This window comes from Aulonocara sp. 'chitande type north' Nkhata Bay, linkage group LG14, assembly GCF_057382095.1.
Source record: "Aulonocara sp. 'chitande type north' Nkhata Bay isolate Kocher_YH1m ecotype deep benthic linkage group LG14, A_spYH_male_GT1.1, whole genome shotgun sequence".
In the NCBI taxonomy this organism is placed as follows: Eukaryota; Metazoa; Chordata; class Actinopteri; order Cichliformes; family Cichlidae; genus Aulonocara; species Aulonocara sp. 'chitande type north' Nkhata Bay.
Genome location: NC_141357.1, coordinates 13,668,235 through 13,679,447, shown reverse-complemented (window position 1 = coordinate 13,679,447; position 11,213 = coordinate 13,668,235). Strand labels below are relative to the sequence as shown.

At 37.7% G+C, this 11,213-nt stretch overlaps 1 pseudogene; it reads right to left on the bottom strand.

Moving 5' to 3' along the window:
• Positions 1-9,122: 9,122 nt before the first annotated feature.
• LOC147314269 (uncharacterized) lies at positions 9,123-10,726 on the bottom strand (annotated as a pseudogene).
• Positions 10,727-11,213: the final 487 nt, after the last annotated feature.

The following is an 11,213-nucleotide window of genomic DNA, read 5'->3' as shown; positions in this document are numbered from 1 at the left end:
ACGCCTGTGGAGACGGCTTATGGTTGAGAAATGAACATTCAATGCACGGGCGACAGATCTGGTTGACATTCCTGCTGTCAGCATGCCAATTGCACGCTCCCTCAATGCATGTGGCATCTGTGGCATTTTGCTGTGAGACAAAACTGCACATTCCAGGGTGGCCTTTTGTTGTGGGCAGTCTGAGGTACACCTGTGCACTACTCATGATGTCAGATCAGCATCCTGATGTGGCACACCTGTGAGGTGGGATGGATTATCTCAATATAGCAGATGTGCCCACTACCACACATTTGGACTGATTTGTGACCACTGTTTGGGAGGGATGGTTATATTGTGTATCTGGAATGAATTTTAGGTCTCTACGTCCATCCCATGGGGAATGGGAGCAGTAACAAAGGTGTTGCGTTTATATTTTTGTTGAGTGTACTTCAGAACAACTCATATTTCATTTGTATGGTCCCTTGAAAATTCTACTGTTCAGTTTGGCCATTTACAGGAATGGTGCCCTTTACCACAGACCATTTACTGACACCATTAAATCATGACAGTAAGGTATGACCTCTGGCTTATTTAGTGTAGAATTTAATTCCATCTCAGAAGAGAAACTCACTCTAAGTAATGTTAGCTGGGTCAATACGTTATGGTGCTTTTGTGTCTAAAATGAAATAATCAATGCATTGCAGTAGGGTTATCACAATCATAGTAATAAAATCAACACTGGTATTAGGTACTGTTGTAAATATATTCTTTATTAACCCTAATATTGACAATATAGTCACATATACAGTGTCATTTGTCATTGTCATCTGCACCCTGCCTTCACACTGTTAACTTTAACCAGTTCAGCTGTTTTCATTGCATCATATTTGTTGTTGTTTTTTTACATAACCACAATGACTAAGCTTGTGGGTGCATGGCTTCAAAATTCCTTTTAAAACTTCTGCCTCCTCCTGCCAATGTTTTACAGGAGTCTGATACACATGTCCATGACACCAGATACAATCCAGACTAAGGCGTAGCTGGCACTATGAATAAATTTGCTTGTTATTTCTTTCAAATCTATTTAGACACATTTTGTATTAATGCCCATGTATATTTATTTTAATGCGTCGTGCAGCAGACACATTTTTACAAGAAAGGTAAACATGACAAATCTAAGTTGTATTTATGTAACACGATCTCTTCATGTTCAGCCATCAGAATATCTCTTGAGCACTTCAGCCTTTTCAAGACTAAGATAGGCCATGTTTTCTGAGGGAATAACTCTTTCAACACAGCTTAACCCACAGTTTCCATCATTTGGTTGTCAATGTCTGATCCTTCACCTAAGGTGATGATGATTATTGAGATTGCTTTGTTGCTTTGTTTCTCTTTTTAGGCTCTCTATTTAAATCCATTCATGTTGAAATACGTAGCATGAAAACAGCTAATATATGCACACAAAGACACAAATGTGCATGCACACACACCCACATGCGCTGATGAGCAAACTGGGAATTTGGAACTGGAACAGTTCCGGAGGGGGCCAAAGATCCCCTTCTCTAAGTGTCAACCAAACAAAAACAACAAAAAGCTCAGGAAAAGAAAAAAAAGTGATGGCATGAAAATAGCACTCCTACAACAAATCACATCGTTTTCATCTGTTTCACCCAGTCATTGGGACAACTTGCTAAAAAACACCCCCCGGCACACAGAGAGCTTGAGGATCTAGGCAATGAAAAGTAACCATAAATAAAGTGTGCCACTTAATTGAGGGGAAGAAAAATGCATCCACTTTTGGCCTCTTTTTCTGTGTCTCTCTGTCTTTTGTTATCACTCTCACTTGTGGGGGAGTATGTAGAGACACAGATGCTCTGTCATGCTCAGTTTCTGCCTGTACATTGTCTCTCTGTGCTTGCTTCTATTCGTCTGTATTTTTTCCCCCTTTCTCTGGCTCCATTGTTGTTTCTTCTCTTCACAAACCCTGCATTCTAAGGCACAAGTACAGCTTTCTCAACCACTATTTCCACAAAGGGCATCTTTCTTTTTTCTTTCCTCTTCAAGAGTCACGAACTTTTGAAAAGTTTTTGGAAATGTGCTTATGAGAATCCGAGTGTCGTATTTCATACTGGGCTGGATCGTGTCACTGTTTCCCTTTTAGCGTAGGTGAGACTGAAGCATATTAGGTACTACTCACCATTACTCATTTGCATATGAAGGTGAGGAATGGAGGAAGCAGAGAGAGAACCACAAAGACAAGTGAGAAGGGGTGTTTGAGTCAGTAAAAGAAGAAAGACAGAGCAATATGGTGAAAGATGTCTCTGTATGTCTCTACAGTGAGTGCTGTACCTTTCCCACTTATCCTTCTGTTTTCTGTCACAGGCAAACACACACACATACGCACACACGCACACATACATGTATATATACACTACTGACTGGCTGCGTCAGATTCTATTAATGCTCTTGGACTCTAGTTGCTGTCCCTTTGCTGTCCTTTGAGGCAGCAGCCAAAACCGCTGGAGGAAAGCAGCCGTTGCACAACATGTCTCAGACAGATTGTTAATCAAGCGGTGCTGCGTGATATTCTGTAACCGGTTACATCTTGCTCCCTCAGCAAGTAATCACCTAACAATGTTATGCTGATATTGCACAGGGTCAGATGGAAAGAGAGCTGTTTCCTTCAGTATAAGTGGTAGACAGGGGAAAGTGAGTTAATAAAGGAAAGGGAAGGAAAGGAAAGGAAAGGAAAGGAAAGGAAAGGAAAGGAAAGGAAAGGAAAGGAAAGGAAAGGAAAGGATTTTTTTCTGGAATGGGTTGGGTCCACTTCTCTCTGTAGAAACAAAATTCACTAGAAATCAGTATTTTGAAATAAGTAATTATCTTCATCATATGATTTATTTCAGTGATGGTGACTGGTCACTTGCAGAGCCTGCTGGGTAGGATTGTGATGTGAATCATGTGCAATGGCATTTGTACTCATCAGATTAATCACAATTGTACATCAACCACGACATAACACCAAGTGAGAGAATATCTTATGTAAGAATAGAGTTCCAGTGACTCGTATATATATATATATATATATATATATATATATATATATATATATATATATATATATATATATATATATAAAGTGTGATGTTATTTTGGAATTGAAATTATTAAATATTTTCTCTAATAAGTTAGGGACACGATATTTTTGTACTGTCTCAAAATTTTTCCAGACTTGCACTTTGAAGACAGTCCCTGCACACTCATCTCGGTATCTCTCTCCAAACATAGACAACAATTTACAGGCATTTTCATCTAATGGTCCAGAATGGATAATTATAATGAAAATGGTTGGAACTCATTGTCTACAGTTAGAAAGAGGCATCATTAATGTTTCAATTATGCATTATTAATTCTGAAGCTCGACTCAGTGAAGAGCTTTACAACTATAATGAAGTCAGAAACTCCCTGTAACACACATCTGAAGAGTCACACATATGGCTTTTCTTTGTTTGTTTTGGGTTTTTTTTTTCTTTTTAACTAGCCATTTTTTTCTCTGTCCTTGAAGTAAGGAGAGCTAAATTAGTGAAACAACAGATAAGGGCTGATTATCTCAGACAAGTGGCAACACACACCACTTGAATCGGGTTGTGTGTTGCTACATTGCATTGACAGATGCACTGAAATTCTATTCAGCGTGGATTGTGTGTGTCGACTGCATATTAGAGACAATCTGGCGATACGTGTAACATTAGATGAACACATAAAACTTACTGATGCATGAATTCCAAGTGCTCAAAGTCAAAGTCAGTTTTGAGGGTCACACAAATTCCTGGAGCTTACCTGGAGAAAGGCTATAACAGAAGGCCATGGGAGATGGTCTGAAAATACAGAGAAACCTGGGAGAAATCCTAAGCTGGAAACAAGAAAGACAATGAGATGCGCCTTGTCTTTGCTGACTTTTCAGCCATTATGAGGGAAAACATGAAACATGTGATTCTGAGTGTAATGATCAGGTTAAACCACATTGCCATCTACAAATACAAAGTGTCCTTGCTGAGAAACTATATCCTGAGCTTAAATCAGTTAATTAACAGTATTTTCAAATGGCAATGCCTACATTTGCAATAGAAACAACAGAAGTATAAATTAGGTTAAGTGAGCTCACACTTCAGTGGGCGTCACATACAAAATGCAAATGTAATTTCTTTCCAAAGACACTGACAATCACTCTTTAGGAAGCCCTATTACGACACAGAATCCTATTTCCTTTACTTATTTTACAAGGACTTATTCACACCCATAGGAATGCACATACACATCACATATAGACATACTTTTAGTGTATCTGGGCTTAGGAGATGACGTGGCAGCAGTTAACACCTTATTGACATTTGCCTCTCCAGCTGCAGTTTAGTGTATAAAGAAATAGAAGTAAAATAAGTGAATACAATTCACTTACCTCTTTCCATTTGTGTTGTGTGTCTTCATTTCTCTGAATGACCTTTCAAATGACATGTTCTACATATGCGCTACAACCATACTATAGTGACTTCGCTAGTTCTAAACAGAAAATATCAAGATTTTGTGGAAGCAGTGTGTAGTGCAGCTTGTGAATCAATCGTTATGACTATTGTCGCACTGAATGTAGACTGTCAATATGCTGCCCGTTTGTGGGTGAGTAGAGAGGCCACGTCAGGCTGCCCGGACATCTGCTGCTCTGTCTGTGATGGAGCCTACTCCATCTTGAATATGAGAGATAAACACACACCATGCTAGCCTGGTATGCAATAATCAGTTCAGTTTTATTTAGGCTCTGGATGTTGTGGGGTTGTCAAGACTGACACGCCTCTGTGACATTGAGGTCTGGAGCATTGCTTCTGAACTGCACACCCAGCTCATTGTTTCTTTTTTCAGGGGATCAGAGGGTGTGTTCCAACTTCAGGGGAATAAGATAAGGTAAGATAAAATAAGAAATACTTTATTTATCCCACATTTTGGAATTTTCTTTGGGATTTGGAATTTGGCCAACCAATCTACATGTATCCTTGGGGCATCCTGTTAGGAGTATTGGGTATCGGTCTCATGTTGAGGGCTTTCTGGTCTCCGTACAACTGCAGTGAGAGCTTGGTCTGCATTGCAATAAGTCATACTCATTCCTGGTGCACACTGGACTCTGCCAAGACTGCCCTTTGTCTCAGATTCTGTTTATTCTTTTCACTAATGGCTTCGAGCTGTGGGTAGTAACCCAAACAATAAGATCTTTGATACAAAAGGGGGAAATAGGCTCCAAAGGATGTCTTGCCTCAGCTTTATAGGGCGAGAAGCTCAGTTTTTTGGGAGGGGCTCAGAGTGGAGTTGTTCACAAGGAGCTAATTGAGATGGTTCTGATATTTGACTAGAAAGCCTCCAGGACAAACCCTAGGCCATACGTTCTGATGCAGACGGAGATCTTTGACTGACTTTCAGAGGTGCCAGAGGGCTTGGCTTCCCCTGCACAAACCTGGAAAAGTGGTAAAAGATGGATGGATGGATTTTTTTTTTATAGTGCCAATTATTACTGTTTTAGCTAGTGTCTGTGTAGGTGACAGGTCATGTTAGTATAAGTAGCTTGGAACAAGAAGCAACGGGACTTCTTTAAGTTTTGTGAAGATGTTTCACCTCTCATCTGAGAGGCTTCTTCAGTTCTTGCATATCATATTCAAGTAACCAGCAACTTACAATATGACACAGAGATTAAGCAAAAAGGTTTGTTAGCTGCACTAAAATAGCTCCAAGGTGCACAGTTGACATTTAAGATTCTTTAAACTGGTGCATTACATGCGCATAAAAACACCCAAAGTCACGTAAAGAATTTGAGGTCAAGTGAAAGAAGCAGAAACTTGGCATTTATTTTTGCAGTCTGAGATTAATCTTTGAGGACGTGGCTTTGGGCTAATGGAGTGGTGCTTATTCCTTTGAGAAAGGGTAGAGAAAAAATAAAATACAGTGACAGCAAACACAGAGAGGAAAAAAAACAGAACTTTAAAAAACTGAAAGGAGTGGAATGAGGGGTCACAGAGAAAGCAAGAGTGACAGACTATATAAAGAAGAAGAAGACTTAAAGAGTTCTTCTTGGCTACTACATATCTCACTGTGTCACCTCCATTCAATGTCATGGCCTTCTTCCGCTGATGAGATGCTAATGCACATGTCACCAGACAGACATTTCCACTTCCACCATTCTGAGCATCTACTCTCAGCGCGCCTCTCTCTGTCATTTACATATCTCTGTCACCATGTCTCCAATTTCTCTCTTCCCCTCTTCAGCTCCTTCCAGCACACTTATCTGGGCCTTGCTCTAATCTGACTCCATCTTTCTGTCACTCACTGTCCTTCTAAAGTTGCTCTCACGTCTCTTTCCATCTATTTAGGTTAAACTGTGTTGACTCAGGTCAACACGTGGTGTATTTTACCAGGTTTCACACATATGTACACAAATACATAGTGCATGCTGTCACTGAAAGATTGAAATAAGCTAAAAGTTATCACCAGAGATAGAAGGGCTCTTAAATTATAATTTATTTATCTCTAAAACCTTCTGGGCGTTGTATATGGGAGTGCCTTCCCGAGATTGACTACTGTCGCTGGTAATACAACGTGATTATACAGACATGTTCACATAAGCAAAAACAAAGTTCATTTCGGAACTTCGGTTGCAATGGTAGGAGACGTTGAGTGCAAAATGACATTCTTAGGAAATATTATGGTTTCTTGATATCACAGGATATAAAATTGATGTTTGATGTTTTCCTCACTGTGCATACAATAACCATCCAAATTTTTCCAAACTCTATACTGATACCTTAAGAAAAACTCCCAACTGTTTTGGTGACATCTGATGTAATCTTTAACTGCTGATTTGTTTCTTTTATTTTATCTTATAATATTTGGTGGCTACTTTCTTTATAGTATTATATTGTGAAAGTACATTTTTTTCTTGTCATCCCACACCTTTTACCTGCTACCCTTTAAATGCATGGCACATAGATGTGAGCCTAGATTTAATCTTCCTAGAAATTACTTGCATCTATAATTCAGTAGTGCATGGCTCATGACCCATGCAGTGTTCAGCGTCAATCCAGGAAGCACTGGTGAAAAATGAAAGTGAGAGGTGGTGGTCAGGGTAATGGATGGTAGGCAATAGCACAAAATCATCTTCTAATCTGATACTAAGCAGCACCGAGTGTTTCCAGTCATTTTTTATTACCATGTTATTACCAAACGTACAGTATGTAGGAAAGAAGCTTGATAAAACCCTAGGCTTTTCTCTATGATAATTAAGAAATGTGTTGAGCAAAAAAAAGCTACACAGAAAAATTGCAGACACTAGGAAGAGCAAGAGAGCAATTTATTTTTGGTAACAATCCAACTGAGGCAAGTATTGATATTTAACCAAGACTTATTAGTAATGATATCAGTACCTCGGTATTCATTCAGCTACACTTAGTGGATTAAATTGGGTTGTTATCTGACTTTAATGTTGGAAGCTGAATAACAAAACTTTGTGGCTTAAAAATTAAATTCCCATTCACATGGTGAAATCGACCCAATGGACTCTTTGAATGCCGGTAGTGGGTTTAACATGTGCCCCTCAGTTTTTTGCTGCCTGGTACCATACCGCTCACCGAAACTGTGCTGGGATTTGAGGCTGCTACTGCTTCTGGCAGTAATGAGCATTTCATAACTCCCTCCTTTACTGTAGTGCCCACGTGTAGGTTGCGAATTTACCTTTCCCCAAGTCAGTACCATTACTCCCCTCCTCCTGCTGTGCTGAGCTTGGTTTTTTCTTGTGGCGAGAAATCAAGTCAAAGCCCTAGACAACTCAGAGCTGTACATATGCATGTAATATTTACGCTTTTCATATAGTTTGGCTGACTGAATTAAGCTTATTTTTCAGCCATGAGAAAGGCTTTAACCTCACTTGAAGTTACCCCACATGTAATTTGTATGCAATACTGCACAAATTACCTGTTTTCCCAGATATTGATGAGTTTGACTGAGTGTTCAGACCTTAACACAGCACTGTGCAAACAAAGTCTTCCTTAAGCAACTGAGTAAGGATGTGAAAATGAAGCAAATTGGTGCCTACAAAACAGGGAAGGACTATAAAAAGATATCAAAGCACTCTGAGCTTGCAGTTTCCCATTTCTAAAAAATCATTAAGAACTTCATGTTAAAGAAAATTGTGGAAGTTAAGAAAAGATCTGGAAAACCAAGAGAACAGACCGAGAGACATAGCAAAGTGTTTGTATTTCACTGAAACTCTCTTGGTTAACATGATGTATGAAAAAACATGTACAATATCTGCCCAAGGCACTGAGTATTCAAATAGGTGGCTTCATATTACTGCAATGAGACAGTTAATAATTTCACAATGTGTGGTATTTTTTGTAAAATTGCATAATATTAATATGGTACCACTTTACAATAAGGCTTCCCTTATAGATGCTAATAAATAGTTTATAGCTATATTATTAATTAATCTGTAAATGCTTTATAAACCATTATTAATGGTTTATTATGCATTAGTTAAGGGTGAGAAAGAGGAAAAAAACTGACCGGTTTCTTGCCAAATAGTGAGCCAAATGTGTTCACCTATATATTTCATCTAGAGTTGCTATATTAAACATTTCAGACTAAGTTACTATCCTGTAAGCACAATCAGCATTTGTAAACATATTTTTTATCATAGAAAATTGTACTTCAGAAATGCATTATAAATATCCACAACTATCAATCGGAGCTTTGTTGTAAAGTGTAAAGCATAAAACCATTTATTAATGAATAATAAACATTTATAAATGCCAAATGGGAGCCTTATTGTAAAGTGTAAAGCATAACACCATTTATTAATGACTACTAAACATTTATAAATGACAAAAGATAGCTTTGTCGTAAAGTTTAAAACATGTCAACATTTATTAATCACTAATAAACATTTATAATTGCCAAATGGGAGCCTTATTGTAAAGTGTAAAGCATAACACCATTTATTAATGACTACTAAACATTTATAAATGACAAAAGATAGCTCTGTTGTAAAGTTTAAAACATGTCAACATTTATTAAGGACTAATAAACATTTATAATTGCCAAATGGGAGCCTTATTGTAAAGTGTAAAGCATAACACCATTTATTAATGACTACTAAACATTTATAAATGACAAAAGATAGCTTTGTCGTAAAGTTTAAAACATGTCAACATTTATTAAGGACTAATAAACATTTATAAATGCCAAATGGGAGCCTTATTGTAAAGTGTAAAGCATAACACCATTTATTAATCACTAATAAACATTTATAAATGACAAAAGATAGCTTTGTCGTAAAGTTTAAAACATGTCAACATTTATTAATCACTAATAAACATTTATAATTGCCTAAAGTGAGTCTTAAATGTATAATGTCACCATTTATAACACTTAGACCTAAATTACAATCAGTGCTTGAAATAACATTTAACTACTGTCAAAAATGGCAATGTATTGTAAGAGTAACACATGTAACATTAAATGTGTTTTTTAAAACACCAAACAGTCACCCACTCCAAAAAAAGTTCATGCCAGACTGGTTCAAACTGGAAATATTTTTTGTATGTCCTTAAATAAGCGTCCCAGTGGTCCATCAGGGTGTCGCGAACCAAGCCAAGATGACCACTCAAGAACCATCAGGTGTTCCTCCAGCAACTTCTCAGTGCGATTTCCTTAGTCTACGGACATGTCCTTTGATGGTCATCCAAGCCCTTTCGATATGCTGTGTATGACTGCCAGATTGAGGATCTACAAACCACCTGCTGTGATTTACAGTGTAATGTCTGTACCCTATGTTTGTCAAAACATTCTTGTAGGCTCTCCACTCATCACTGATAATGGCACTACCCAACTTAGCATGCTGTCTGATCAGAGGAACAAGGTGGCGCCTTGATCGTTTTTCAACAAGTTTTAACACGAGCCTTCGCCTTTTGTCTTTAATTCCCATCATTCCAAATACCCATTTCTTCCTTTTCCATGCATTTCCAAAGCGTCCACGTGCATACTGAAAACAAAAAGAATAAAATTAAACAGAATATCTACAAAGAAACATTCAAAAAGATGGTTGCTTCTACTAATTTTTTTAACTTATGGTAAAGGTTTCCATGTTTAGAGGACACATTCAGATCTGCATTGATTCTAACAAACCTGTCTGAGAGTTTACCAACCTTTCGCTGATGACGGAGACAGCTTTCATCTATAACCACAAATTCTCTGTCACCACCAAGACGGTGTCCATTGTTTATTCTGTGTCTTTTAATTGCACGTATACAAACATGTCGAATGTGTCTTGCCATGCTACTTAGTGTTCTGGAGCTGCCAGCCACTTCATCATCGATCATATCTATTTGTCTGAGCCTGAGCCCTTGTGAAAATCTGTGATAGAAATTGAGGCAATTATTACTTACTGAGGCCCTAATTTTATTTCACAAGTCTCGTATTGGTGTTCAATTATGAAAGGTGCATTGCTATTAATGTCTACATCTACATATACCTGTAAATGAACTTCATCCAACTGAAAAGAGATGTTTTTGATTTCTCAAAGAGGGAGCTAGTTCTAATTGTTCTGGAAACTTTCCTATGACTTGCTCTTTTGCAGCACCTGAGAACATACAAATGAGTTAAGTAAAGAAATGGACCCTTAAACAAGAGCATTAATTGAAAAGATAATCACAAAATTAAGTATGAAGAAAATAATAATGAAAAGAGGTTAATGCTCCCTCTTGCATTGATAACCGAAATATTTTGTTATATTTACTACATGCACTACATTATCATGCATTATACCAGAGGTGTGGACTCGAGTCACATGACTTGGACTCGAGTCAGACTCGAGTCATTAATTTTATGACTTTAGACTTGACTTGAAAAAAGGTTGTAAGACTTGTGACTTGACTTGGACTTTTACACCAGTGACTTGGGACTTGAATTGGACTTGAACCTGTTTACTTGAAAAGACTTGATATTTTACCCAAATCTAAAATTTAACATACATATTATATAAAAAGTGTGGACCATTAATTCACTTTATTCATTCATTCATTCATTCTTACCACACTCCGTATGTATGTGAGCGTGAGCTGTAGCACAGCCAATCAAATTAACCAGATTTAAAAAAAAAACAAAAAAAAACGCTCGAGCCAAAAATGCTCCCAAGAGTAATT